Below are 24,371 nucleotides of genomic sequence, written 5' to 3' on the forward strand. Positions count from 1 at the left end.
TTGCATACACTGGGTTGCCTATCATGGAAAGACTCTGTAATCGTTTTTAGAGCAGGGGATGGAAAAAAAAAAAAAAAGACATCCAGGAAACAAGCACAAGGCTCAGAATCAACCAGGAGACCTGACTTCGGGCTCTATCTCTGCCTCTAAAAACCTGCATGATCTAATATTTATTTACTTCACTCATCCATCAAGGCCTAGATTATGCCTCCACAAAAGAAGGAAAATAGATGAGATGGAATCTACTTAAGAAATTTGGAATGTATAGAAGAGAGAGTGGGCGTTGACTTGTGAACCCACAAGTATGTTTATTGTGTCACTAGACCCATTTTGCAGATGAAAAGATTGAGGCTTGGAAAAGTTAAGAAACTGGCTGAAAGTTACACTGGTGGTTAATAATAGATCTGGGATTTCAATCCACGTCTATTTGATTCCATAGTTCTTCTACATAAACCTGACTACCATGTGTGATAGAATCATAGACTCTTCAAGGTAGCTTAGCGCGGATTGTGTCGGGTGCATGGAAGACATTCAACAAGTGTTGATTCCCTTCCTTCCCCATCAGAACTAGAAGGAAATGTAGATATCACCTGGTTCAAATGGCTCATTTTACAGCTGTGACTCCTGATGTCCAGAGAGGAGAACACAGCAACCAAGAGCTGCAGACAAGCCAGGCCTGGAGACTCAGGCAGGGCCCCTAAGGACTGGTCTCCTAACTCTCCACCCAGTATTTGGTCCATTCCACTGCACTGCAGCATGGCTCTATCTTCTATTTCTATCACTCTGATGTTGTTGCCTATTCTGGCTCCTCAAGTAACTCAGTAGTAACCCTAATCCCATTGCTCTAATAAGATTTACTCTCAGTCCCGATTCAGAGTTCTCCATTACTACACAGGGTAAGGTTTAGACACAGATAAAGCACACATCTACTTGATGTGTAACCTAATACACTTGGTTTGAGAACCAGCATTCTGTGTTCCCTTGACTCTGACATGGACGAATTAACTCCAGGGGGTTGATATTTGCTTTTTTCCTCCCTCATCATGAGGAAGAGAGGTAGAGAGGGAAAAGACAAGGCTCAGCCATGCCATGAAATCCTCACGCCAGTGTACATTTTACTCTGGGGCCCAAAGGAGACTAATGAAAGGAAGGACAGATGCCGTGCTCATCCCGGACACACAGGCACACATGTACACACATGCATGCATACACACCAACTTGTGACTATGAAGTGCTACACAGATTAGCTCCAAGAGCATCAGTTCGAGAAAGGGAAAAAGGAATATTTTTAAAGCATTTTAGAAATTAAAAAGCACTTTCAAAAGTATCATCATTTTTTCTTCATGATGATTCAATGAGGGAAAAAATCTTATCCAACCATTTTTACAGATGTAGGAACCAAGACTAGGAGGAATTAATATGTCCATCACACAGCCAGGAAAAGCAGAGCCTGACTTGCTATTTGGGTCTTTGGCCTCCAGGCCCTCTTTTGCCTATACCACTCTGTAAGGCGGCCCCACTGGGTTCCCACCCAGAATTTCCCACGTAAAAATGAGCTTGTTGACCTCTGCCTCCCCATGTGCCATGCTGTTTTCATGTGTGGTGCACAGTTGGTGTAAACATTTCCATCCACAAGTGTAGCCTGGGACTTTTACATGGATGTGAGGCTGACGTAGTTATTGAAAGCAAACTTTCAACAAGTCTGAATGAGATTCTCTTTGGCATCCCCTGGGGAACTGCCTGTGACCTGGAAGCCTGTCTCTGAAAGCCTGAGTGTTGGCTATAAATGCACGTAAAAGGCTTTTCCCCAGTAATATTCATATTTGAGAACAGTCTTCTAAGTAAGGCTGAGGTCCTTATCTCTTGTATTCTTCTGGTACCCCAAATAAAACGAGGCACCTCTGTGGCCCTCTGACACCAGGTCTGCTCCAACAGCAGTTGGAGTAGACAGTCCTCCATGTGGCATGCTTTAAACAGAGGTTTTCCTGCCCCATAAAGGTCCCCTTCCCAGTTTAGCTCAATAAATATTTGGTATACACCCATTGTATACCAAGAGGAACTGGGACACAAAGGTGAATAGGACCTCCCAGATTAATTAGGAGACAGCAAGTAAAAAAGCAATTACCTAGAGTGCAATACTTACAGCAATGGGAAGGCGGTACAGTGGTCACATGGAAAGGTTGTGATTTGCTTTGTCAGGGCAGAAGATAGCTAGAGAAAGGGGAATGAGGTAGGAAGTCTCCACGGAAAAGAAGTGGAGCCTCTGAGGAGCCCTGAAGGACAAAGACGGTTTCACCAGGAGAAGGTAAAGCAGGGCATGCCAGGAAGTGGGAGCAGCTTGTCCACAGTCACAGATGGTGAAACACGGCTTCATGTTCAGGAGCGACAAGCAATTCAGCGTTGCAGCAGCATGGGGTGGGAGAGGCCTGGGCAAACAGCCAGGGCCTGATGACAGAGGTCCTGTGGGTCACGCAAAGGAGTTGAGGCTGGACTCGGAGGCAAAGTGTAACTCAAGTAAAGGGCAGGGACACGCGAGATTTTTGTTTAGTTCGATTATGTTAACAGCTGTGTGGAATATGGATTTGAAGAGAGGACAACTGTAAGTGGGGCAACTAGTTAAAAAGCTGTTTATTGCAATAGTCTAGGTAAAGAACTGATGAGGACGTGCCTAAGGCCAAAACAGTAAGAACGGAGAGGAGGAGACAGAATGGCAAGTTTTTAGGATAGAAAATGTATTTCCACCCCTAAAGGTTTATCCTTTATAACAAAGGACTATTTCAGGAATTCTCTGTTGAATGCCTACAGGACTAAAAGAACTAACACAGGAAAAATTCTGAAAGACCATAATCAATCCAACTGCTTATAATAGATGGAGTGGAGGGTATTTGGGGTCTCAGAAGGTATTCACTTTCTAAGTCAAATATTTCTGCAGTGTTCAAATTTTTAAAGGTAATTATTCATTTTAAATTAGAAAAAATTAAGATTAATCTTAATTTAAAATTAATATTAAAAATCATAAGCACTCAAAATTTCATTAGTCTGTATGGAAGCTTTTAGTTTATGAGGTATTCAAGTTAGTTACAGTTTCCTCCTTTACCTGGTGAAAGGGAAGTCTTGAGAGGTTTAGGGGCACATTTTCTAAATAAACACACATATATGCAGATATGTGTATTCTGTGTGTGCGTGTGTTGTGTGTGTGTGTGTGTGTATTTTTTTTAGCAATAACTGGGAATCCATCTCCTTCTTCTGCCGCATCTTGAGTCATTGTCTACCAGCAGGCAACACCTGTAGGTCTGTGGCCTACAGACCTCACTTATACCTTTCCTTGATGTTCTACAGCTTACAAAGCACTTTCAAACATATCAGTTTGGTCTATTTTCAGAATATTCCTATGAGATTGAAAAGGCAAGTGATGCTATTCCTGTTTTACTGTTGAGGAAAACAAGGTTCATGAAAGGTAAATGACTTATCCAAGGTACATGGCTGGCTAGCAGGAAAGCTCTGATTTGAACTCAAGTTATCTGATTTAAAATTCAACACTTGTTTCAAATTTCTAGGATTTTCTGAGGAAGCTTCCCAAATAAGTGGATTTTCAGTCACTGAAATATATTTCTTATAGCTCCAAACCCTTTATTTCAGTTTTGGATAGATATTTATTGGTTTCAGTTTTGAATAGAGATCTTGTATTTTATACATCTCTACTTTCCCTTAAAGAGTACTTGACAAAGATATCACAAATAAAGAAAATTACAGGCCAACATTACTGATGAACATAGATGCAAAAATCCTCAACAAAATATTAGCAAACCGAATCCAACAATACATTAAAAATATCATGTACCGTGATCAAGTGGGATTTATTCCAGGGCTGCAAGGATGGTTCAGTATTCACCAATCAATCTGTGTGATATACCACATTAACAAATTAAAGAATAAAAAATTATATGATCATCTCAATAGATGCAGAAAAAGCTTTTGACAAAAGTCAACAGCATCCTTTTACAAAGACTCTCCACAAAGTGAATATAGAGGGAACATACCTCAACATAATAAAGGCCGTATATAACAAGTCTACAGCTAACATCATACTCAATGGTGAAAAACTGAAGGCATTTTCTCTAAGATTAGGAAAAAGACAAGGATGCCCACTTTTATGCAACATAGTATGGGAAGTCCTAGCCACAGCTACCAGACAAGAAAGAAATAAGAGCTATCCAAATCAGAAAAGAAGAAGGAAAACTGTCACTGGTTGCAGATGACATGATACTATACATAGAAAATCCTAAACACACTACCAAGAAACCACTAGAGCTCATCAATGAATTCAGTAAAGTTGCAGGATACAAAATTAATATACAGAAATCTGTTGCATTTCTATACACTAACAATAAACTACCAGAAAGAGAAATTAAAACAATCCCATTTAAAATCACATCAAAAAGAATAAAATACCTAGGAATAAATCTAACTAAGGAGGTAAAAGACATGTAGTCAGAACTGATGAAAGAAACTGAAGATGACACAAACAGATGGAAAGACACACCATGTTCATGGATTAGAAGAATTAATATTGTTAAAATGACCAAGGCAATCTCTAGATCCAATGCAATCACTATCAAAATACCAATGGCATTATTCACAGGACTAGAAGAAATAAAATTATTTGTTGTATGGAAATTTGTACGGAAACACAAAAGACCTGAATAGCCAAAACAATCTTGAGAGAAAGAACAGAGCTGAAGGTATCATGCTCCCTGACTTCAGACTATACTACAAAGATACAGTAATCAAAACAGTATGATAATGGTACAAAAACAGACACATAGATCAATGGAACTGAATATAGAATCCAGAAATAAATGCACACACTTATGGTCAATTAATTTACAAAAAAGAGGCAAGAATATACAATGGGGAAAAGGCAGTCTCTTCAATAAGTGGTACTGGAAAAGCTGGGCAGCTACATGTAAAAGAATGAAATTAGAACATTTTTTTCACACCATATACAAAAATAAATTCAAAATGGATTAAAGACCTAAATGTAAGCCCAGAAACCATAAAACTCCTAGAAGAAAACATAGGAAGAACACTCTTTAACATAAATTGTAGCAATATTTTTTGGATGGATCTGTCTCATAAGGCAAAATAAAATTTTTAAAAATTAAATTAAATTAAATAAACAAGACCTAATTAAACTTAAAAAGCTTTTGTGCAGCAAACAAAACCATCGACAAAACAAAAAGACAGCCTACTGAGAATATTTTCTCCTATGGGAGAAAATATTTGCAAATGATATGACTGATAAGGGGTCAATATCCAAAATATATAAACAGCTCATACAACTCAATATAAAAAAAAATCAAGCAACTCAGTTAAAACCTGGGAAGAAGAACTGAATAGACATTTTTCCAAAGAAGACATACAGATGGCCAACAGGCACATGAAAAAGATGCTTGACATTGCTAATCATTAGAGAAATGCAAATCAAAACCACGATGAGTTATCACCTCATGCCTGTCAGAATGGCTATCATCAAAAAGACCATAAATAACAAATTTTGGTGAGGATGTAGAGAAAAGGGAACCCTTGTATGCTGTTGGTGGGAATGTAAATTGGTGCAGCCACTGTGGAAAACAGTATGGAGATTCCTCAAAAAACTAAAAATAGAACTACCATATGATCCAGCAATTCCACCACTAGGTATATATCCAAAGAAAATGAAAACACTAATTCAAAAATTCTCCAGTGTTCACTCAAATTCCCCAATGTTCACAGCAGCATTATTTACAATTGCCATGATATGGAAGCAACCTAAATGTCCATCAACAGATGAATGGATAAAGAAGAAGTGGTATATGTACACAATGGAATATTAGCCATAAAAAAGAATGAAATTTTGCCATTTGCAACAACATGGATGGACCTGGAGGGTATTATGCTTAGTGAAATAAGTCAGACAGAGGAAGACGAATACTGCATGTTATCTTTTATATTTAGAATCTAAAAAATAAAACAAATGAATGAATATAACAAAACAGAAACAGACTCACAGACAAAGAGAACAAACTAGTGGTTACCAGTGGGGAGAGGGAAGGTGGGAGGGACAAGATAGGGGTAGAGGATTAAGAGGTACAAACTACTATGTATAAAATAATCAAGCTACAAGGATATATTGTACAGCCCAGGGAAATAGCCAATATTTTATAATAATAAATGAAGTATAATGCATAAAATTTTTGAATCACTATGTTGTATGCTGAAACTAATATAATATTATAAATCAACTGTGCCTCGATAAAAAAACATTCAACACATCTTTCAAATTCCTAGGATTTCCTGAGGAAGCCTCCCCAAATAAGTGGATTTTCAATCACTGAAATCGATCCCTTGTAGCTCCAAGTCTTTATTTCAGTTTTGGATAGATATTTATTGGTTTTGTTTTTGATATTTATTAATGTATTATATACATCTCTTCTTTCCCTTAAATAGCACGTGAAAGATAATTTAGTCAATGACTCAATCTTAATTGTGAACTCTTTTTAAAAGCAATCATGCCCTCGGGGACACTGAAGTCCTTGGCCTCTCTGTTGGCAGTAGCACTAAATGGCCCTGAATCGCCTTTTTTTTTTTTTTTTTTTTTTTGCAGCTCTGCTTTTTCCAGGTTTTCTGCCTCTTTTCTCACAATCAGGTTTTTATCCTACTGTTGGTATCTTCGCTTCTAGCAGCCCCTATTTCAGCTCAACTTCGTAACTTTTATTTGCTGAGGGCTAGAAAAAACATAGTTAAGTTTGTTATAACTGTTTCTAAAATAAAAGTTTGAGGCTCTAAGAAAGGGTTTGGCTCCAGGTCTCATTTTCTTCCTTCTTATTCTCGGCTGGATTCTAAATAGGTGAGGTTGCTGGCTCTCTGGGTAAGTGAGGCACTGCAGGGGCTCTGTGTCGCTGTTTGACATGGGGCTCGCCCTTTGGTTCAATTTTTACTGACTACATATCTATCCTGTTACCCTTATTAGCCTGCGACAGGGCTCCAGGCACAATGGTTGGCTGAACCCACATAATTGACAGTGTAAGCTAAATTCTCTAAGGCTGAGGAGCAGTTACCAAATTTATTGCCAAAAGGCGGAGTGAACTTGAGCCAAGGGACTCTCTGACAGTATATGTTTCCCTACTTATAAAAGGAAAATCGTCTCTGAGTCTTACCCAGGTCTCAAGGGTTAGGGCTAAATGTCTATAAAACCTATTCTAGGAAGAGCTTTCCCTGCTTTTGTCACCAAAACGATATGAAGTTAATGATTCTGCACGTTTATTACCTGGGACACCTATCTTGTTCGTCTGTCACTTAGTAAGTGCTTAATTAAATAGATGCAGAATTGATGTATAAATACTTTCAATAATCCTTGAATTTAGGAAACTGGGTCTCAGAGAAGTCAAAGGATTTCCCAAAAGCCATACAGCTAGAAAGTGGCAGAGCTGGAATTTGAACCTACGTCTGACCAGATCCAGAATCAATCCTCTTTCCATTGTATCACACTGACTTAAAAAGGCATGCCAAACTAGGCTCATTTCCTTTTACAGAGGGTTCTTAGAAATGAGGATCCGGTGAATGCTGCAATTATTGTATGTATACATATATACATGTCCCTGGAGGTCAAGATGGGGTCATAAGGGCTGAGATAGTGTTAGTTAATGAATCAATGTCATCCAGGAGGGATGCCTCCAATGGCATGTCATCGGACTCTGCTCATTGCCCAGTCTTGTTAAGAATGTTATCAGTACCTTAGAGTATGATGATGTATGTGCCCTGCATACATCTCTGTATGAGGAGCAGGGTTAGCTAGTGCTTCACACAAAGACATCAAGGTTAAAAAAAAATCTTGAAATTGTGCAAGGAAGGGAAGAAAGTAATAAGATAAAACATAAGAGGAAATGTAAAAATCTTTTACTAAGAATATGAAAATTAACTGTACAAGTTGAGGCAACAGTGTAGATATTTTAAAAAAGACTTGAGAGGTGTTAACTGACCCTAAGAGCATGTAAGTTGAAAGTGTGATACAATTATCTTTTTAAAAATCTGTAGGGTAGGCTGTACCATCCTAGTACAGTAGAGTATGGAGGGAGGTTCCCCTACTTAACCATGCAAGTTCAGGCGGACAGGCCTGCCACTGTCTTATCTGGGCTTGGAAAGAAATCAGGGCACGATAAAGATATGGTACCTGCTCCACCAAGTTTTGTTGAATGAATAAATGGATGAATGAATGAACCAAGTGTCCCACTGTGCTCTGGCCTAGCCAGATGTCATCTGAGTATTGAATGTTGTACGCTTGTGGATACTACACTTAAAGAGGGTGATTGGCAGACTGAAACCTATACATATAAAGGCATCAAGGCACAAACAAGTTCAAAGAGTTTGTATAGCATTGTACAAAAATATCTGAAGCAACCTAATGCCCATTGATAGGGCAATGGAACAGTAAAATTACATTGAAACAGTAGAATAGTATGCGGTCATTAACAATAATCAGTCCTATATGTACTGCCATGAAACACTCTATAAATCTTATTTTTAAATTTCAAAAGAAAGTCTCAAAAGAATACACACTGTATAATTTATACCTACCTACATATGTACATATATATGCATTTTTAAAACTCCACGTATATTTATACATTCCCATTTGTATCCATATCCATGTATGTGCAGAGAGAAGATTCTTCTAAACACATACACACCACAGCGATAAGAGGCGTTTCCTCTGGGAAGAGGGCTGAGGCTGAACAGGGAACAAAATTCTTCTTTATCTCTATTATTAAATATTTTTACAAGAAAGTATACATAGCATTCATGTACTATGTGTGTAATTGCTTTAAATAAGGCAATCAGAAACATGATACGTGAAATTATTGAAGGAATTCTGGATGTTTACATGGAAAGGGGAAGACTTAGGTGTGAGAACTCTTCTCAAATACTGAACGGCTGTCAAGTGAAGGGGATGGACTCGGGCCTTGGAGCTGAGGCAGGCAGAGTGATGACCACGGGGTGACCATCACAGGGAGGTTGATAGGGTCTATCAGGAGAAAGAATGGCCAAGCATTGCAACCCACTGAACCCTGGAGGGGGCTGTATTCTGGGTGGTGAGTCCCAAATTCATGGGAGAGCTTTGGCAGAGGTGTGGAGCCAGCGGCCACCTGTCAGGGGTGTCAGTAGTAGAACGTGTGCCCCAGGAGGTAGGTTAGGCTAGAATCACACTGGTTCCTAAGCTTTTGAGGCTCCTGACAAGTAAATCTATTTTTTTTTTTTCAGGGCTCAGAGAGTGTTCTTTTATTTTGCCAAATAATATTAAACTAACCAGTATCACCTACTCAGGTCATCATTTCATTACATACAATTAACATTTTAATACCAAAAAAATGCAAAATCTCAGACTGTTAAAATTGAATACATTGAGCTTTATAAAAATTTGCTATGTTTTCTTCTTTTAAGATGTCACTGTAGATGGTGAAAATTTAGCCATAAGATGTAATATTATGAATAAATAAGTGTATCGACAGACAGGATAGGAGAAAGGAAGAAGAAAGCCTCGGTGCCAGACAGCAGAGATCTGTGGAACCCTTCTGGGAACAGGGGGACAGGTGCTAAGGGACCCTTTAGCCCTAAGGGTTTATGTGTCTCTGACTCACTCCAGAGTTAGAAGCTCAACCCAAATTTGTCTCCACAGTTGATGAAAAATAACGTCACAGTGATATCAGATGTCACTGGGTAACCCCAACCATACTTTCCATTGAAGTGGCCAGGAGACGGCAGTCCCAGGAGAGCCTCAGTCCTGTCTTCCCTAAGGGGCATTTGTAAAGGGCCTATTGTGGCTTGAGATATATAGCTTGGTACTGAACTCTCAACCTCAAAGAGTTTAAAAAACTAGGTTAGCCAGAGTCCTACGTGCAGACCCTGGATCCCTAGAGGGTAGGCCTTGGCACCCAGCACCCACTGAGCAAACAGCTAAGACGCCTCATCCAACAACTCCTGGGGCCCAGCCAGCAAGTGGCGAAGTTGGGAAATGTTTACCAGAGCGGATTGGATGGAGCCCACCACACACGCTATATGTGGACACCCAACAAGCTCACCTCCCTGGGAAAAGGGGTGCGTTTCTGCGGATCGCTGGCTGAAAGACGACAGGGAGCAGAGCAGCCTGAGGAGCAGAAGGTCCTGAAAAGCAGAGAAATGGGAGTTTCTGGCACCCAGGATGGCGGGATGGGCGGATAGGCTCATTCCAACTATCCATCAATCCATCTATTTAGGAAACACTTATTGAATGTCTGCTCTGCGCCAGGCACTGCTCTACCGTAATCAATACAATATAGACTGTTTCTTCAAATATTTCCCATCTTCTGGAGGGCTACCTGGAGAAGAAGACATTTGAGCTGAGTTTGGAAAGATGAATGAGGGGCTGGCAGGGCGATGGGGGGAGTGAGGGGGCGGGGCGGGGGCGGGGGTGTGTGCGGGTAGAGAGGCCAGTCCTAGGGCTCATTCAAAACAGAGTCGAGGTGCTGCCTCTTCCTTTATTCCGCTCTACCTTCAGGACACTTCCATCATTTCAAAGAGGCTCATTTCCCGGCGGTACTTGGAAGTCCTTAGGATGGGGGAAGAAGGGGGCCTGGAGGTCCCTTGTGAGGTTAGACTACCCCCATCGTTCTCCTGCCCACGCAGGATGGGGCGGCCCACACTAAGCGTGCTGGGCCCTTGCTGAGTGGCTAGATTCTGGGCAAAGTCCCAGACCCCAGGTCCTGCCATTCCCCACCCCGCTTTATTCCGGAAGAGTGTCTGTCTCTTCCCGGCCTCGGGCAAGGCCAGGCTGGGGAGTGCCCTGATAGCCAGGAGGTTGTCCTCGGCGCCGCCAGGCCCAGTGTAAGGGGAAGCACCAAATCCTCAGAAAGGAAGCTGGCTCTGGTTCACTGCAGAGAGGAAGGGGCTCCTTGCCTTTGGGCAGCTGCACTGCTTTCTCCTCCAGAGTGGTGTTAACCCTTTCTGGCCTGGGGGCTCTTACCCTAGCAGCCTCACCTCTGAGAGTCCCAGCCCGGGACAGGGGGCACAGAAGCACTCCACCACTGGTCCCGGCACAAATCAACATCTATCCCCAGGGACTGGGTGTCCAAATCTTTCTGGGCCTCAGTTTACCAGCTACCCAACTGGCCTGCAAACCCACTTCCAAGCCCTCAAGTGAGCCTGTCCACAGTGATGGGGTAAAGTTTAAAATTTTCCTTGTTAGGATCACACACTTTCTTTGAGAAGATGTCATCGAGGGAAAGCCAAATTGATATGTAACTCACTTTAAGCAAACCCTATAAATGATGTTTGGCTCCAACTGACTGTAAAAGGGCATGCTTTATTCTCTGAAAAGATCCAGTGTAACATTTCTTTAAACAGCAGGCTCTTGGTGGAAAAAAAATAGAATTTAGTTGATAAAACTTTGACTTAGGTACAATATTTCAGGAACCACCCTTTTACGTATGGTGAGGCAAGCCTGTATTTACCCGGCACCAACTGAGTCTGGCATATTTTCCTTATTATTCCTCTAGTAACAGGCTGAGTCAGGTACAAGGGCACAAGTAAGAGCACTCAGAGGGATGCCAGCAGTTGAGGAGAATATAAGCAGAACTGCCATCTGGAAAATGGTGAACCTCCGGCCTTCAGAGGCTCCCAAGGGCAGAGCTAAGAGGACGCGCAAGCTAGAGCCAGGCTGATATGAAACGGGGCAGCTAGAACCAATACTGTTGCAAGAGCAACAATAGCCCAGTTTATTGAGCACTTACTAAGTCCCGGACAGTTTACATTCAAGATTGCATGTAATCCTCCTCCTAACAATACTATTAGGTTGATGCTATGATTTCCCCCTTTTTTACAAAGGCAGAAACTGAGGCTTGGGGAGGGTGAGTGACCGGGTTCCACAGCTTCTGTTGGTAGAGCTGAGATTCAAATCCAGGTCTGTGCGACGCCAGAGCTGGACCTCTGGCCACTACACTGTCATCTGCAAGCCTAAAACCAGACACCCTGCAGCAGTCCATGCCAGCGAAGTCTGTGGGGAAAATGTTAGAAGATGCCAGCGCAGGGGAGGGGCTGCCAAGACAGAAAAACAAAACAGGGTGTGAACCAAGGATCCTTGGGGGTTGGGAGCCAAGGGTATTTTAGTGGCCTCGCAGGGGAGAGGGAAGGGAGTCCTGACACTGGATCTGAACAAAAGCAGCAGAGGCCCAGGCGGCGATGGGGGCGATGGGGTCAGCCGATTAGTAGAATAAGCTGGATTTGGAGACAGCAGACCAGCACTGGACACAGCGCCTATTATCAAGTAGACACTGAATAAAGGTACATTGAATAAGTCCTGGCTCTGCCACTTAATTGAAGTCACTTTACCATTCTGAGTCTCAGTTCCCTTGTCAAATGAGAATGATAACACTTGTTTAATAGCTGTTGTGAGTTAAAACTTATTGGCTTAATGGGGTCCTCTGTAAGTTGTCAAGCAGAGGGGGCCGTGAGATGGGATGTGGCCTGGCAGGGAACTGAGCAGGTACAAGAAAACGGCTCCTGAGCCCTAAGCGCGGCCTCCAAAGCCATTCTCGGGCTAGACTAGGAGAGGGAAGTTTGAGGTGGAAAAGTTTATTTTCTACCGCAGCTGTGATTCTGGGAGAAGGAGAATCTCCCAGGTACTAGAGCTGCCTCGACAGCCCTCTGACAGGGGGGCAAAGAGAAGGGCAGGTCCCACCCCCTGCCCTGCAGGCACACACACAAGAAAACGCTCCTCTCCTCCCTGCACCCTTCTCACGCACAGGCCCAGGGAGGTGCTCCTCCACTTGGGGTAGGGGAACCTTCTGGGTAGGAACCCTTCTTCGCCCCACCCTTCCCCTGGCAGCCTTCCCTGAGCCTGCAGATAGCATCTCTGCCATGCGAGCTGGCAAGCCCCGGCCGTGAGAGGTCTGCGGTGTGAGCATGAGGGCTTGGGACCTGTGGAAAAGTACTGTGCAGACCTCAGATGAGGGGCTCCGGGCAACATTAGGGCTCGTCGATTTGCAGGATCTCTCTGTCTCTCTGTCTCTCGCAAAAGCAGCCTGACACAGTGTAGAGTCAGACAGGCCTGTTGTATATCTGAGCTCCACCTTGGGTAAAAATTACTTAACCTCTCTGAGCTATAGTTACCCCAGCTATATAATGGGAATAATCATGCTTACCTCACCGGGCTGTCGTAAGGATGATGTAATATCAACTAAGATATAACTTTAGGTAAAGTGCCTCGCACATCCCATCATCCTTGGTTTGAATCCTGGTTCCAAGCAAGTCTCTTGACCCTTCTGAGACTCAGTTTCCTCATCTGTAAAATGGGAGTTCTAAAAGCTACTGCTCTAGGTTGCTGTAAGGTTTCAAGGAGATACTGCTTATGAAGGGCACGGCCCAGTGCCTTTAAACTCAGGGTGGTATTAACTTCTTCTGCCACTGGGGCCAAATCCAGCTTCCTTTTCAAGACCCCTGCTCCAAAAAGACTCCTACATGAGAGGGGGATGAACTGGCCCTGCTTTACCAGAATCTGCACCCACCAAAGGCAACTCATTCAAATCTCCAAAGAAAACCCCCTTTTGGATCCCTGCAGAATCAGGGAGAGGGTTCCGACACTTCCCTCCTCCTCTTGTGTCCTTACCACTCTCCACCCCACACCTGAGCGGAGAGGAACATTCAGTCTCCACTCCCCATCGAGATGCACTGTGGGCTTGTGCCAGCGCTGCAGCCTGAATGAGCTGGCCCGACACCCAGTACCCCAGAGAGGCTTTGTGGTGGTGTTGTGGGTAGCCGGGTCAACCAGGGTGTTCTAGGGACAGGTCTCCCGAAAACCCCGGCTGCTCCCATTCCTACCTGTTCCTCACCGTCCTGCTCTCAACAAGGCTCAGTCCATCTAATACCAAGGCTGCTGCTCAGGCCACAAACAGGAGACAGTTGACATCTGAGCCTCAGGCCAAAGAGCAGAGCATGATTGGCAAAGGAGGACAAATTTCCACCTCTCCAAATGCAAAGACACTCATCATTTGCTTCCCACCCAAACTTGGGGTAGGTGGGGGAAGCTTAGATGGAGAGATCGTGGATCTCAGAAAAAAATTTCCTTTCTGATAACATCTAAACACCAGTTTAGATGCAGCCCATCTAAACTGGTGCAAGCCCAGTGCAGCAGCCATCCAGGGAGAGAAGGGGAAGAGAAAATTATGGGTTCTCATTCATCAGAAATAATAGCAGCTAATGTTTATTGGTCAATTACTGTATGTCAGAGCCTATTCTAAGTTATGTATCTTAACTATAATTAAGCCTTACAGCATGGCTGGAAAGTAGGCTCTATGACTGTTCTCCCTTTTGGATGAGGGCTGTGAGACACGGAGAGGTTGGCCAACACAGACAATCGGCTCAGCTACTACGTGGGACCACCTCCCCCAAGACGAGCAGGGCCACGGAGTGGGAGAACCATTGAGTCTGGAGTCTGGCCAGCCTGGCTTTAAATTCCCTACTTATGGATGGAGTGATTGTGGGAAAATTCCTTAACCTCTCAGAGTCTCAGTTTTCTCATCTATAGAGTTGGAATGATCCCATGACCTCACAGTGTTGCTCTAAGTAATAAATGGAACAGTAAATATGAAGCGTTTGGCGCTCAGCGCCTGCACACAGGCAGGATCCAGTAACTATTTCTATTGTTATATTATCTTGACTACAATGGGGAAATCACTTTGGAGAAAGGAATCATTTCTTCTCACCAATGATCTCCTGCCTGAAAATTCTGTTCTCCATCTACCTTGTTAGTCTATAAGCCCAGCTTATTCCCTGTTGAAGCTGCACTGGTTTACATATCCCTTGTTCTGACATTTTAAGGAACTTTTCAGACCTGTCTCCTTCATTGGATAGCAAGTAATTTCTCTGAGGGCAGGTCTGTGTGTATTATTTGCGGGTGCCTCTTCCCAGTGCTGGGGAGCCTCCATTTTCCACTGCCTTGTCTTTCTGTGTGGAAGGATCACAGCTAGAGGAACATCTTGCCCTCTGCCTCCTGGTAGAAGTGACCTATGTCCCTGGTGAGTCTAGGTCAGCTGTCCTCACTGGGGATGACAGCAAACCTGAAGGTCGTTCTCTGAAATCTATGCGGTGGTTTTTCTGTCTTAATAATTAAGAGGCTCTATTTGCATTTACCAGGCAGAGGACAGGCATTCTAGACATCCTGCAACGCCGAAGACAGTACCAGACAAGAAACTCTTGTTCGTGTCGTGTACAACTCGCATCCGACTTTCAAACGCCCCACTGGACACTTGTGTCAGTAAAAAGCCTGCCTGTATCACATGAGCCTAGAGCCCAATTCCAGTTTTTATGCAGGCACAACATATCTTTTGCACACTTCTGATATGCACTGACTTTTTCCGGGATGCCATTTTCTGTATAAATTGAGGAAAGATTATATTTTATTTTGTTTGGAAGTTTACCAAGAGTTGTTTAACATTTTGGAAAATCATGGCTTTTCAGCTGCCAGTAGAGCATACCAATATCAGTCTGTACTTGTGTCTGTCACATTCATATAGGTGCAAGCATCCTACTGTCTCATCAAACCTTCCAGAGGAATGTGCCCAAGCATTTACTTGCTGAAATACATATTACATCATTTTAATTTTTTTCATTCTCCTTTGAATCCTTATTCAAATGAGAGTATCTTACCGATTTTTATGTATGTTTTCTATAAATTTCATTCTAGGATATTAAAGGGGCTTTATAGCATCCTTGTTACAAGGAACATTGGGTCTGATAAGGCTGAGAACACAGGTTTAGAAGGAAGTGGGTGTGTGCGACTTGGCACCTTCTGAGACCTGCCTGTTGTCTAGGAGGGTACTTTAAGGTCTGTTCTCCACCAGCTCTATCTGTGCCAGGTGGATGTATTTAATTCTGGAGCAAGGCCTTTGAAAGTCCGTTGTGGCTACACATCAAAGCCATGTCCCCCAACAAGTTAAGTGAATATAAGTTCTGGCCTGTCGTTCAAGTGCAGCCTTTTCGAATAAATTGTACATTTTTTAAAGGGTATCTCCTAAAAGCAGTATTTTATTGTTCTCCTCTTCTCTTGTTTGACAAAGATATAAGAGCTATGTTTTCATGTCCACTATACATTTTTTGTCCATCTAGGCTTTCTGGTAGAATTATCCACTATCTTTGTCATTACTTTGTCATTATAATTTTATTGTTAAATGATTTTTATAGCAATGTTTCCTAGGGTAGCCGTGTCACTTTCTTTTTGGCGATTAAAAACACTCTAAAAACAAACAAACAAAAAAACCAACCCTGTCCCCCCTGCAGCTCTATCTGTCAGGCTCCTGAATCTATTTTTTTCAGCTGCTTTAGTACCTTGGAGGGAGAAAGAAGAAGGATGTTATAGATCAACACTCTAAAACCCAACCCTACTGCTCAGGGTCGAGCAAAATGTGGCTTGCTGGCTCCTCTTCTCTTAGTCTGCCCATCCACCCTCAATAATCCTGCCTCAACCCGGAAGTACAGGACCAGAAGCTGGATCTTGCAGCAGAGGGAAACAAGCCTCAGAGGTCAAGAGTTTCACCATCCTTAATTCTCATCCTCCAAGGTCTTTCACAGGAAGGTCTCAGAGTCTCCCTCCAGCTTATTGGGCCAACTACCCCTGGCTCTACACACCTGCCTGGCTTTCTTAGACTCACTGAACCAGCCCCATCAGCATTATTACAGTGCAGGGGCCCTCCCTCCCCTCCGCAGCCTCTGCTACATTTTCTTCCCACCAGCTGGGAGCTCCCGTGGGCAGGGACCACGTTCTACTCCCCTCTGACCCCTCACAGCTAGACACAGGTTTGTGGAACTAAATGGTCAAATGCGGTCAATTAATTCCCTCCCTTGTCCTCTGGTGCTCAGCTGCTGTGGTGCCGGCCCTCCTGGGGCTGCTCCCTGGGTGCTTGGGGGAGGGGCTCACTATGTCTTCACTGCAGACCTTCACTTGAGAGTCTGGTCCTGCCTCCCCTGTGTCTCCATCATGGGCCTCCCCGGAGAAGCCTCTCCATCATTCAGAATCCTCAGAGACCTTTCCTTAGGCTGAATTTTGTTGATTTTAGAGAAGATGTCCCATTGAGCTGATTAAACACTACAATCGACGCATGCCAGGAGCAGCCAGAATCCGTGGGATTGACATATATACACTAATATGTATAAAACAGATAACTAATAAGAACTTGCTGTATAAAAAATAAATAAAATAAAATTCAAAAATTCAAAAAAAAAAAAAAAAGAATCCATGGTAGCTCACAGTCAAGAAAACGGCAAAGGAAAATCCCATTTGATTCAAAACGAAACGCTCTATGGGAGCGCAGTGGGGCCACTGCTCTGGACTAGCGGGACGGGTTCCCGAGAGAGGCACTGGAGGGCTGAATGCTGCGGCCGCAGGTGAGCTGAGAACGCTGCCAGGCCTGGGGCTGAGATAGCATCCCAGGCCACTGGCTCTCAGCTTTGGGGGTAGGAAGCTCAGGGACAAAGACACCTGCCAACTTGCTTCAGACTCTCTTCTGGCCTCAGAGAACTCTTGTGAAGTCTTCTAGCAAGACTTAGCTTTCAACAGCATAGATGGAGACATCGCTCTGATGGGTCTGGTGGACACCCACAGCCCTGGATGACGAGGGGCCCAGAAGGCACCAGCACAGAGCAGGGCAAGGCTCCCCAGGTGTGCATCTGTCATTGTGGACTCTCCAAGCCCCTTTAAGCCAATGATACTTCCTAATGTTCTTCTGAAGTTAGCTGTTGGTTGAAAGAATAGGAAATGGGGACTTCCCTGGTGACACAGTGGTTAAGAGTCCGCCTGCCAACGCAGGGGATATGGGTTCGATCCCTGATCTGGGAAGATCCCACATGCCACGGAGCAACTAAGCCTGTGCGCCACAACTACTGAGCCTGCGCTCTAGAGCCTGTGAGCCACAACTACTGAGCCCGCATGCCACAACTACTGAAGCCCGTGTGCCTACAGCCCGTGCTCCACAACAAGAGAAGCCACCGCAATGAGAAGCCCGCGCACCACAACGAAGAGTAGCTCCTGCTCGCCTCAACTAGAGAAAGCCTGCGCGCAGCAACGAAGACCCAACGCAGCCAAAAAAAAAAGAGCAGGAAATGGAAGTGGAGAAACTCTGTGAACAGGAGGCTGTCCCTCAGGCTCTTGACTTCACCCACAGGGCACTCAGCCTTCCCTCCCTCCCTCCCAGAAGAGCCCTCCTCTTCTTCTAGGCTAAACCCTCCACCCATGTTCTCTCTTTTCTGTCTCCTCTATGGCATCTCCTATCTCTCCCCAGGCCCACAACCCACCAAAGTCTCCCTCATCCCCAAAACCTTCCCTTCACACTGTCTCCATTTTCAGCCAACATCTGCATCCCTTTATCATCCCACTCCTTGAAAGGGAATTCTGCAGTCCTCGTCTCCATCATTTCCTAACTTCTCCTTACCCCTCGACGACAGCAATCTGGCTTCTGCTCTCACCACAGATGCTAGAGACGCTACGATGAGGCCACCAGTGTTCACCTCGCTGCCAAACCGTGGCCACTTCCAGCCTGGGGCTCTACAATATCTCTGCGTGCTGTGATGCTGTCTGCTATCCCCACCTTCATATGAAAGTCTCTCCTTTGTGGGTGTGGTTCTCCTCCCATCCCTTTAACCACTCCTTCTTGGTCTCATCTATGGGCCCCCGTTCCTCAGCCTGTCCCTTACATGTTCCTTCTCTCCAGGTCTGCCCTGGGTTCTCATCCCAGTCTGCGCACCCTCCCTAGGTGACCTCACTCCCTCCCATCACTTTGGTTAACACGATTCGATGGTGACTCCTCAGTATGCACCCTGACCTGTCTGCTGGGCTCCAGATCCAAATTTCTCATCACGTATTGAGCACCTATTGTCCGTTATCTGCCCTTCTTCCTCTTCCCATCATCTGGACTAATCGGCTGGACCTCCCGTTCGCTTGATCTCCGGTTCTACTCCCACTAATGCTCAGTATCCCAAGCTAGAAACCTAAGAATCCTGCTGGGCCCTTCCCCTTCCTTAGCTGTCCACATCCAAACTGTTGCCAAAATCCTCCTGATTTTATACCCAAAATCTCTCTCAAATCTGAGTCTCTCCATGCTTTACTGACACAGGAATAATAATAGCAAATACCTATACAGTTTATATGTTCTAGACATTGTCTAAGAGGTATACACACACACACACTAACAACAGCCCTGTGAGATAGGTACCATTATTCTCCCCACCTGTAAGATGAGGAGACTGAGGAACACAGAAGTTGAAGAACTTGCCCAAGGTCACACCGCCAGGTAGTGCCAAGCCCAGGAGTCAAACCCAGGTCGTCTGGCTCTAAGTCTGTGTGCTTAATCCCTCTCCTTGGCATTGCCCACTCCTCCTACCACAATGGCATCCCATCAGGCCTCTCTTGCATCAGTGCGTCATTCATCCTTCCTTCTCTCCTCACCCACACCCCCTTCTAAGGCTCTTCCATGAAATGAAACTAGTTATGCTTGAAAATGCCCACAGGATAAAATCTAAACTTCTTGGGAATTCCCCGGCGGTCCAGTGGTTAGGGCTCTGCGCTTTCCCTGCCGAGGGCCCGGGTTCAATCCCTGATCGGGGAACTGAGATGCCACAAGCCATGCAGCACAGCCAAAATAAACAAAAAAATAAATAAACTTCTTTGCTGGGTATTCAAAGGTCTACATAATCTGGCCCAGCCTCATCTTCCACCATCACATCCCATGCTGACCTTCTCACAGTTCCCTTTTACATAGTGAGGCTTCACCCTTACTGTCTCCTATACCTGGAATATTCTTGCCGCCCCTCTCCGCCAGTCAGTCAAACCCCCTTCTCTTCCCTTGTCACCCGCTTCAACACCATCTCTTTGGTGACATCCTTGGGCAGTATCTCAGAGCTCAGTACTCTTATGTCTCTTACAGAATTCACTGCAGAGTTCATTGCCATTTATCTTCTTACAAATGACACCCTCTATCCAGCTCTTAGGAATGACTAAATATTCAAAGAATGAATGTTTGGCCCCAGATCCAGCCTGCTGGGTCCTCCTGTCTCTGCCCCTTGAATTTCAAAAGATTCTTTTCGCTGGATCACACAAGATCATAAAGGCTGGAAAGATTCCATGTGACATATTTCTCCTCACTCTCTACAGCTCAGGGTGAAGAAATGGACACTCTCTTCCCCATGTCTCTTCAAAGAAAAACATGAAAGGAAAGTGGAAGCAAACCCAAACAGAATATGGCATGAGAAAATTGATGGGACCATAACATACAGACTGCAGGGGCCTTAGCAATCATCTCAAGCAAATGTCTTCCTTTTATTCATGAGGACACTAAGGCCCAGAAAGGAGAAGAGGATTGTGTAGGGTGGAAACAGCACTGGCACCCAGGACCTCTGATTCCCTGTCCAGGGATCTGGCCTTGTTCTGTGGCCTCCCAACTCTGTCTTAATCTTTCCTGGGGACTGAGGGGTGGCCCTGTTTCTGGGTCGCTGGGTCAGCTCACAATTATCTCCCAAACAGGCTTAGGCTGCTTTCCTGGGACCAGGAAGTTAAGAGGCTCAGCATGAAACTTCATGATGAGGCAGCGTCCTTCGATCATGCAAACTTAGGACGGCAGTGCGCCCAGAGCCTGGCTGCAATTCCCAACTGCACCAACTGGCTTGGGGCCTTCCAATGTGAGCTTCACCAAGGGCAGCGACTCATCCTTTGCTCTCCTGCGTCTGCCACCCCATCTCTGTATCAGACACAGAGGCTGCTCCTACGCAGCACTCCTTCTTCCCCTCCCCACTCCCTGCACCTCCCACTTCCTCCCAGTTAGTCATGGTGAGGCCACGCTCAGCCGCTGTCTCCCAGGCCTCTCTCTAAGGACGATGTGTATGTTCAGGAACAGGGGAGTTGAGAGACTGCAGAGGATGCTGCTGCAAGGCATCATGGGAAAAATGAGCTCTGGCGTCAAAGAGATGTGGGTTCAAGTCCTGGTTCTGCCAGCTGACCAATCTGCATGACCTTCAGCAGATTACTTAATCTCTCAAATCCTTTGCCAAATCAGGTGGGGCTGCCTGGGAGGCAATTTCCTTACCTGTATAAGGGGGATAGTAACACTTGGTATACAGTGAGAATCAAATGAGATAAAGTGCCAAAAGCACTTTGCCCAGTGCCTCGGGGTTGCCAACGTTGGTTTACTTCCCTTGTTATGAAGCACGAGGGTATCACTGTCAGTGCAAGGGCCTGAGAAATCCTGGTGCCCACCTGCAGGCCCGCAAGTGAACTGGTGAGAAGGTGAGGGTGTGGGCCTTGGTATCTGAGGCATCCGAGAGACAGTGAGAGGGAGTGACGAGGGCCTTAGGGAGGGCGTGGACATGTGTGCTTGTGCACAGAGAAGAGCTCCAGTCTAAGTGTGTAAATGAGCGTGACCAGCTGAGCCTCTCTTCCTCCAAAATTCCAACCTCTTTAAAGAAAAGATCTTTATGTGTCTGTTCTTGTCAGTAATGAGAAATCCAAAAACCCTTCCCGGGGAGGGTGGAACTGCCCCCTTCCCATGAGGCTCATCGAAGGGAAGCTAATGCTAGTGAGGCCCTCCCCTGACAGAAGCCAGGAAACTTTCTCCCAACTGGTGGGGAAACCATACCCCAAAGGATGTTCAAAGGGTCGGGGCCTCTCTGTAAGCTGCTGGGGCCAGAGGGGCTGTCCCTAGCCTTGTCCTAAGCACAAGGGTTTCCCAAGCTCTAGAAAGATCACACAGGCAGCCAAACCCACCGGGCCTGTGGAGCGGGCCACCTCCGGGCTGGGCTGGTGCCACCACGTCTTGGTGTGGGATGGGCTCCTCCACGTGCATCTTGTCCAAGGGACCATGAGAGGTGGACCCTGGGCTGGGACCCTCGGAAAGCACAGGCAACAGGCCACATCCCAACCTGCCGAGGGCTCCTTCAGGATCACTGAATCCTCGGGAATGTCCTCCATCCTCCTGCCCTGGAAACAAACCTGGCCAAACTATCCCTTAGATGAGAATCTGTCTCATCTTTAAAGACCTTGAGAGAGAAGCTGATTCTACAGTCTCCCTCCCTTGGTAGCTCTTCCAGTGTTTGGTAAGCCACACTGGCTGCAAGTTCTTCCTTGTAGCTCACCTAGATGTGTCTTTAACTGAAGCCTACCTCTGTCTTAGGTCTTGAGGGCAGAGTGAGAGTAGGTGGCCTCCATGTGTTAGCAAACTTCCCCAATGAACACAATTGCAGAAGTTGCCTAAGAGGTTTTGGGTTAGGACTCCAGATTGTTCCTCTCCAACTGTGAAGGATGTACCCAGAGTTAAAAGCCTTTCAGGAAATGTTAGTAAGGACTTCAAATCACTCTACAGATAAAGGAGGAGAAGAACATATGTCTGAGTTTGACCTCCACCCCTGACTTCCTTCTAAACTTGGACTCTGGATATGAGTGGGAAGGACCCCTAGTGAGTATCAAATGTATCCCCAAATTGGGGTTGTCTTTCCTTCCCCCTGGCTGTCTCCTTCTCTAGCCCACTCTTCTCTGCTTAACAAACTCTACTGACTCTTCAGAGCTAGAATCAAATATCACCTCCTCCATGAAGCCTGCCCTGAGCTACCGGGAAGAATGAAGTATTCTCATTTCTGTTTGACACCATGCTTTTTACACGCCTCCAATAAAGCATGAATGAGATTGTATTATAATTATCCACTCAAGAGTTTCTCTCTCCCCTCCCCTCTCCCTCTCCCTCTATCTCTATCTCCCCCACTCCTCAATCTAGACTGTGAGCTCCTCCAGGGAAGAGACCATGTCTTAATTTTCTTTGTATTCCCACATCTGGCACAGTACATGTTCCCTCCCCCACCCCAAATTTATGAAATAAATTAGTTCTTCAGCTGAGAAAACTCATACTAAAAATATTAAGTGACTTGACCAAACTTATACAGCTAGCTGGTGGCCAAAACAGGACCCAAACCCAGGCTTTCTGACTTTGTTTCTAATTCTCACGTCTCTGCCTCACTCTAGGGCCCAGTGTTGCTTCCTGCTTGTCTCCAATTTAGACTTTGTCCCCCCAATGAACCCTCCCACCATCTGCCTCTGACATCACACCTTGTCTTCGCCCTCAGCCCCCAATCTTCCCATCAGCCTCTAACTTCAATGGGAAGTCCTCTCTTCATTCACCCTCCTCTTTACACATCCAGATCTATCCATCCTTCAATCCATCCAACACCACCTTCTCCTGCCTGAAACCCTCCCTGACTAATTTGAACTCCACCCAGCTTGTTCCTTTAAAGGCGCCCAACTTGTATCTCCATTGTCCCACTGAGCTGGGTTACACCCTCCTTCCTGAACTCTTTTTGTCCTGGCTCCCCTGTTTTGTCCTCTATCTTCTTCTTTTAAATCAAGAGTTCCTTTGGCTATTTACAATAGCCAGGACTTGGAAGCAACCTAAGTGTCCATCGACAGATGAATGGATAAAGAAGATGTGGCACATATATACAGTGGAATACTACTCAGCCATAAAAAGAAACGAAATTGAGTTATTTGTAGTGAGGTGGATGGACCTAGAGTCTGTCATACAGAGTGAAGTAAGTCAGAAAGAGAAAAACAAATACCGTATGCTAACACATATATATGGAATCTAAAAAAAAAAAAAAAATGGTCATGAAGAACCTAGGGGCAAGACGGGAATAAAGACGCAGACCTACTAGAAAATGGACTTGAGGACACGGGGAGGGGGAAGGGCAAGCTGGGACAAAGTGAGAGAGTGGCATGGACATATATACACTACCAAATGTAAAATAGATAGCTAGTGGGAAGCAGTCGCATAGCACAAGGAGATCAGCTCAGTGCTTTGTGACCAGCTAGAAGGGTGGGATAGGGAGGGTGGGAGAGAGGGAGACGCAAGAGGGAAGAGATATGGGGACATATGTATATGTATAACTGATTCGCTTTGTTGTAAAGCAGAAACTGACACACCATTGTAAAGCAATTAAACTCCAATAAAAATGTTAGAAATAAATAAATAAATAAATAAATAAATCAGGAGTTCCCTGAGGAGCCCAACCCTCCATCTTTCGTACTTCCACAAATTCCTCTACACATAGTCAGGCCATGCAAACAGACTTGCCCAAGAGGCAACTCAAGCTGAGCTTTGATGGGAAAAGAGCTGTGGTCTTAGATTCCAGACCACATCCAGCCTGCAGATAATCCTAAATAGGGCTGCGCTGTCAGTACTCTTTTGAGGACATAATGAAGAGGTGACCCCAACGTTGGCTTGTGGATTGGGGGAGGGGTTGGATGCAAAAGCTCTTGAAAGACCCCTTTCAAT

The 24,371-nt window shown here is 44.9% G+C and overlaps 1 protein-coding gene across 1 annotated transcript in view; it reads right to left on the reverse strand.

Annotated features, from left to right (window-relative positions):
* POU2F3 (POU class 2 homeobox 3) overlaps window positions 1-24,371 on the reverse strand; it is a 77,534-nt gene that overhangs the window by 24,202 nt on the left and 28,961 nt on the right. The window lies entirely within an intron of this gene.

This window comes from Eubalaena glacialis, chromosome 10 (assembly GCF_028564815.1).
Source record: "Eubalaena glacialis isolate mEubGla1 chromosome 10, mEubGla1.1.hap2.+ XY, whole genome shotgun sequence".
Taxonomy (NCBI): domain Eukaryota; kingdom Metazoa; phylum Chordata; class Mammalia; order Artiodactyla; family Balaenidae; genus Eubalaena; species Eubalaena glacialis.